Genomic DNA, 7,145 nt, shown 5'->3' with positions numbered 1-7,145 from the left:
CCTTAAAGGTCATTGACTCAGCAAGGGACATTTGAGGGCAACACAGATTGTTGTGGTCACTGACTCAAAATCTGTACTCCAGGCTTTGCAAAGCCCTGGACCATGGCCCCCCAATATTGACTCTGTCATCATGACCTCATACAACATAAAGCAGCGCTATGGTACCCCTGTAATAATGAAGTGGGTACCGAGTCACGTAGGTGTGACTGGCAACACTATTGCAGACTCCTTGGCCCACCAGGGAGGGCAAATTCATCCCACTGAACAGGCTGGCTATGCCCTGGCTATGATTTAAAAAACAGAAATGGAAAAGTGGTTTGAGTGCTGGGACAAGTCCCAAAAAGCCCGTGGAGTCTGGGAGCGCATGAGGCGCCCTGACCGCACTGCCCCGTGGTGGATTAAGCAAGCTATTATAGCACAGTGCAGGACAGACCACTGTCTTGTTGGCTCATATTTCTCACGGCTATGGCCAAATTTTAATTCACGGTGCCCTCACTGCGGGGAAGAAGAGGAAACCGTGCCTTATATTCTGTTTGACTGACGCAGATTTGCTGATCTCCGCCTCGACAGGTCTGGGAAATCAAAAATTCTCGACCTGCATGGTGACATGTATACACTACGCAAGACAGCAGGGTTTCTGTCCAGGGCTTTTGCAAGAGAGAATTTAAGCCTCGTAAGCCCTCACTCAAATGGAGTTTGATGATGATGATGATGATGATACACTATCTAGACACTAACATTTATACACTATCTAGACTCTGACATGTATACACTATCTAGACACTGATATTTATACACTATCCATACACTGACATTTATACACTATTGTACACTAACATTTATACACTATCGAGACACTGACATATATACACTAACTACACACTGAACTAAAAAGTTGAATCTTAGGATTGTTTGAGTTATTAAATTTTTCACACCTAGTGTTTGAATCCATCACAGATGACTAGAGTAACTTGAGTTTCGTCTCTACCAACCACACAACACAATAGACATGGTTTTGATCGTTCGCTAGCAGTATGCTGTCATAAAGTACAACATGCATTCCATTTTATGTATAGATGTGCTTAAGAGTAGAACATTTTTGGGTAATTCTATATAGAACCTTATAAATATAGTGTATTGACTATAGTCAATGTATATTGTTGTTTGTATAAATAGATACAACGACTAACATTGCTCTACAGAAATATCTGACTGCACTACATGTCTGTTTTAGTCTTAAAAAAAGTCGTAATTATTTCCAACGCTGGTCAGTACCCTGGTGAAGACAAACTTTCGCTGCTGTCAGGTCAGTTTAGATTTCATACATCTCTCATGACCTTTGAACATGTTCATTGGACTTGTTTACACAGCTCCAGGAGCAAACACACAAGCTGTTCTGTCTGATTCCATTCACCACAGAAACTCAATTTCCTTGACCTCTTCCACTGACTGAAATTGCCATTTGTTGAAAAGAGTGTAAAAATTAAAAGCCTTGTTGATTATTGCCACTACTCTAATAGTCACAGCCATTAGGATTTAACAACAACGTTCTAATGCTTTGATCTACACTTCATAGAACTAGTGTCGAAAATAAGTAGAACGATTGAAACCTATCAGACGAAGTGTATTGAGCTCTGTGATCTATTCAACAATTAGCAGATCCAAAATGAGACTATTCAAGCAATGTAATTCTTGTTTAAACTATGTTAGCATAGCACTTCACAATCACAGCTGTACAACGTTCAACTGAGACACAGTCCGTAAAAGATAAACTGATACGTAGTAAATAGGCTATATATATATATATATATATATATATATATATATATATATATATATATATATATATATATATATATATATATATATATATATATATACATATATATATATATATATTTAATCTTCGGACTCGAAGAGAAGCCTTATTATTATATATATTCACCAAATTAAATAACTAACACTTTTACTTTATTTTAAGGTTAGTATTTTAAGTAGATTTTACATATTTGTATACCTATTTCACATTTAAAAAATACTTTTTAAAAAAAAGGGAGCCCCTGTAAAGTAAGGAAAGGAAAGAACTCTACACCCATATCTATATATAATTTATAATTTATTTCTTTGTTTACATAAAAAAAAAATCAATTACCAATATTTAATTGAATGATTGGTTAATTTTCTAATTGATTATGTTTTGTTAAGTACAATGTGTAATTGTATAAAGCTTCAACTAAATCCGAGAATGGGTGGGGCAGAATAACCATGTTATTGCGTTTGTAATAATATTTTGTTTTTATAAATCGTCAACAATCATGTTTTGTTTTAAAAAGGTAAGAAAACAAAAAAGAAATAGAGAGTGTCATTTTTAATTTTTAAACATTCCAATTTCCTATTTTACTTTCATTAAACTTATGATGGCGTATTAGGGTTCTAGATATCGATTTGGTGAAAGTATTCTTTCCAACATTAACGAAAGATGATTATTTCTATTTAATTAAATTAAAAAAAAAAAAGTAAAGTTTCCCTTTCCTTTCAGACCTTACGTTCTATGGGGCAGATGATGTTATGGTCATCTGTTTCTGTTTAATTTTTCCACTTAGTTACGAAATGTTAAATTGTTACTAAGTATATGGTAAGTAACAATTTAAAATTTCGTAACTAAGTGGAAAAATTACGAATGTTTGAAGTTAATAATGTGTCAGTAAGTAATTAAGCTGATGAAAACAAAACAAGAATAAAATAGCTAGTCACAAAGATCTACTAATGATCAAATTTATAAATACTAATGTGCTTTGGTCCTTTTGATGGGTCCCTGAAAGAAGAAGAGCTCATCTTGTCTTGCTCGTCTAACCTTCTCAAAAACTAGATAAGACATTGATATTTTGCAACTTTGTATCCTTTGAAATTTAAAAACGAACTTTTTTTTTTAAATTTGTAATCCTTTTTCTCCTAAAAATACCACATTTGTTGTACAGTGTTATATTAATTATAAAAACAGGGTTGGCTAAATTAAGAAATAGAGATGTTAATTTGTTCTATTCTACAAATATATATGCAATCATTTGTTGTATTCTAAGGACATTTGTGCATATATATATATATAACTAGTTTATGTGTTTTCAGCTGTACGAGCTCTTAATAATTTCCCATGTAGTGTTTTGACCTTGCGATAACATTAGAAGATTGAATAGGTAGTTCAATATATATACAAAGTTAGCTACATGTGCGTGTATTAGGTTTACTTTTTTTCCCAGTCATTTTTAATACATAATGCTGAAAAGTGTTAATTCGGAGAATGTTCTGCTTTTCAAGTTTCTAGTCAATCGAGCAACATTAAGGTGTCCATCTCATTCCAATAGCTATTATTTGTTCATTTGTCACGAAACTCCCCAGACAACCAGTAGCTACGTGGTCAGGTTAAAACCAATTTAATTTAGCTCTCACACTTGTCCACGCTCCGACAGAACAACGTCTACGATTGATTTCAATTTTTCTAAAAACAAATTTAAAGCTAAAGTTTAGAAAATCCCATTAGCATTTCTAAATGACATGCTGCACTATTTCATGAAGCGATGTACAGATTCTTTAAATACAGAGAAGCCGTGCATTGTTTGCATATTCTTAGGAACATTTACTGACTCTTAGTTTCAGGATTCACTGTAACATCTTTTTACTTGTAATTCTTGACACATGATACCAAAGTTATTTACATTATTGCTAGTAATGAGTTTATATAATTACACCATAACTTTATTAACAGCCAATATAACATTTATTTTTATTAAATAACTGTATGCGTGTATTTATTTTAAAAAAATATGCAAAATAATGTAAGGCTAGTTATAATTTGTTTGTTCAGTATATGACTATAATAAAAGTACGTGTATATTGGTTCTGCACAGGTAAAGCGAAAACACAAATTTTTTGTTTAATATTCATTTTTACACGAAATAAAACTTTGATAAAGATAGGACATATTTTTTCTATGTTTCCACTTCTTTGCAGATTGCTAACATAAGGCATTGAGTATTGTACTAACTGTGCGGCAAGCAACGTGAATGTGTTTAAGAGGATGTTTATTGACCCAGTGAAAAGAATGTGACACTGGTGTCAGTCAGTCAATGAATTGTATATATTTATTTAGAAATTGGCTGCTAGGTTATTGCGTTCTATAATTATAAACTATTATATTATGTATGTGCAGAAAACTCACACACAATAATAAAAGGATTACTTTAGATAGATTTGTATAATTAACATAGTGCTATTAAACACTGTAATATTTTATTTTGATACTAAATTATTACAATCTAAATCCAAACTTTAATATAATTTTACATTTATATTTGAACTTTTCTGCTCCGACTTTTCTGTCCAAAAATGAATTTGATAAACCCTTCTTTATTCTACTAATGCAGTGTTTTCCAATTGATTTGGGTAATGTGCAGCATTTAAATTTGTTGATAAGTTAATGTTTTACCCTATAACCTAGAGATTGTGATTCACTTGATGTTTCGTACTAATGAATACGGAACCTAACAAAAGTTTCGTTTAAATGATCCTTAATTTCATGCACCATTAAACGTTTGAACGTAACCATCTGAGATGTTACATAGCAAAGACTTTCTTCAAAGCCAATAATAACTCATTGTTTTACACAAAAGATGCACTGTGAGCAAAGACGCTAAGAGACTTTCTATTTAAACCGCCATGTACAATGACAATTAGCGTTCTTATCTTATGTCACAATTTTTTCTAGACTAGAGAGTAGTGTTGTCTCTCACATTAGGCGACATCTGCGAGTTCGTAGGTGCCTCTATTTAAACACTGAAGAAAAACATTGTACTTTTTCTTGAGGTCATTCAAACTAATATCATGTAATTTATTGATGAACACAACATTCAGATAAAACGCCAATCACCAGTACAAATAGTATAGAAATAGTATACTAACTAGTGAGATAACTAATGGTATTGTTAAATACATAAAGCACAGTAAAAATACTGTCGATCAATAAATACTAACCAGTGAACAAAGAACATGATAGATTTCTTTTATATTCTACTTAAAATACTTTTTCAGATAGCTAAATGATGTTTAACCTTTTCTTCAACATTTTATCTGTTTCTTTCTTTTCATGGGCTCTTGACATCTTCCAATGCACAATGAGACTTATTTACCTGGTCATGGACAAACATACTCTACTCTTAGTCCCCTTTACTAATCGAATGTTCGCCATTTCAGCTCCCATACTTGGGTAAAAACAGTTGATCATTCTTTTATGCTTTGAGTTCTCAACACTCTATATTAATCCAGTCTCGTACAGTGCACAAGATAATGCGCGCCTTCAGCACTATGTGGATGGAGCTGTGCATGGCGGAGTTATAGTAATGCATTTATTGCATTTATACGTATAAAAGACCCAATTACATTTAGTCATTCTAGTTTTTTATACGAAATATACAGCTTAGATACTTTGATTTCGGCAAAATTATATACAATCATAAAGAGCTGCCAAAAACAAGGAAGAAGTTTTCTATGCAAACTAATAATTAGTATTTTAGGTCTTATATGGGTCTATCCAAATGAGGAAACTAAAGCAAGAAACCCCAAATGAACGTCTATTAAGCTGGGGAAAAAAAAGAAGTGCTCGCCCATAAACTAGTGTAGTCTACTTCCACATAGCCCACAAAGTACAGCATGCCCGTAGAGCCTATATATAGGTTTTGACATTTGAACCAAAAGCCCTGGAGATAGCATTGACTCTTGACCTTGTGTCCTCCCAAAAACAATGAAAAGAAGAAAGCCAGACCTTATGTATTTTGTAACAGTCTTCTGACGAGATGAACTGGTCTACAACGCCAGTTATACTGATAATAGATATTAGATGTTACGTTATGTTTATTAATTAGTGTAAATGTCATTAGTGGGGACTTCTGTTCAGAAGGGTCAAAAATAGAATATTTCTTTCAGATACCTTCTCTATAATTCATCCATGAAAGACATCATTTCATTTGACGATATAGTAAGCCTACTACTAAATAATATATTTATATATATTTAGTGGTAGGTTTACTATATCATAAAATAAATTGATGTCTTTCACGGATGAATGTATATATATGTATGTATAGTTTATATTAGAGACAATTTTTTTAAAACAAAGTATGTAATTCTTCTTCTTCTATAATACGCCCGCCCATACCCAAAAAGAAAAGGACCTTTCAATGCATCGGGTTGGGGGCTATTGCAACCTCTACTCCGCCCCTCACACGGTCCAACCTGTCAGGGTGGCGTCTGAGGAGTGGAGTACAAGCGCCCCTACCATCTCCCCACCCTATGAATCCGCCAGTAAGTTGGACAGGAGGGACTAGACTACTTATCTTGGCTGGTTACCCACCTTGACAAAGGAAATCTGGATCCAAATTTCTGCTACTTTGGGTCTATACTCTGACAGGAGGGACTAGACTACTTATCTTGGCTGGTTACCCACCTTGACAAAGGAAATCTGGATCCAAATTTCTGATACTTTGGGTCTATACTCTGACAGGAGGGACTAGACTACTTATCTTGGCTGGTTACCCACCTTGACAAAGGAAATCTGGATCCAAATTTCTGATACTTTGGGTCTATACTCTGACAGGAGGGACTAGACTACTTATCTTTGGCTGGTTACCCACCTTGACAAAGGAAATCTGGATCCAAATCTTTCTGCTACTTTGGGTCTATACTCTGACAGGAGGGACTAGACTACTTATCTTTGGCTGGTTACCCACCTTGACAAAGGAAATCTGGATCCAAATCTTTCTGCTACTTTGGGTCTATACTCGGACAGGAGGGACTAGACTAGTTATCTTTGGCTGGTTACCCACCTTGACAAAGGAAATCTGGATCCAAATCTTTCTGCTACTTTGGGTCTATACTCATTCATTTGGAAGGCTTCGGCTCTTTTGGGAGTCAAAACAGGAAAAATCAAGACCTTTAGGCATCTTGCATGCAGCACAAAGTACTAAACCCTGTCAGAACCTACGATGAAACTGATTCTAAACTGTATCGGCAACTACTATTTGTTTTATTTTGTACTTTGACATGTCTATCTTGTTAACAACACCGTGCGCTAATTCTTTACAACTTCATTTTGC

The sequence above is a fragment of the Biomphalaria glabrata genome, chromosome 11 (genome assembly GCF_947242115.1).
Source record: "Biomphalaria glabrata chromosome 11, xgBioGlab47.1, whole genome shotgun sequence".
In the NCBI taxonomy this organism is placed as follows: Eukaryota; Metazoa; Mollusca; class Gastropoda; family Planorbidae; genus Biomphalaria; species Biomphalaria glabrata.
This window is presented reverse-complemented; position numbering follows the sequence as displayed.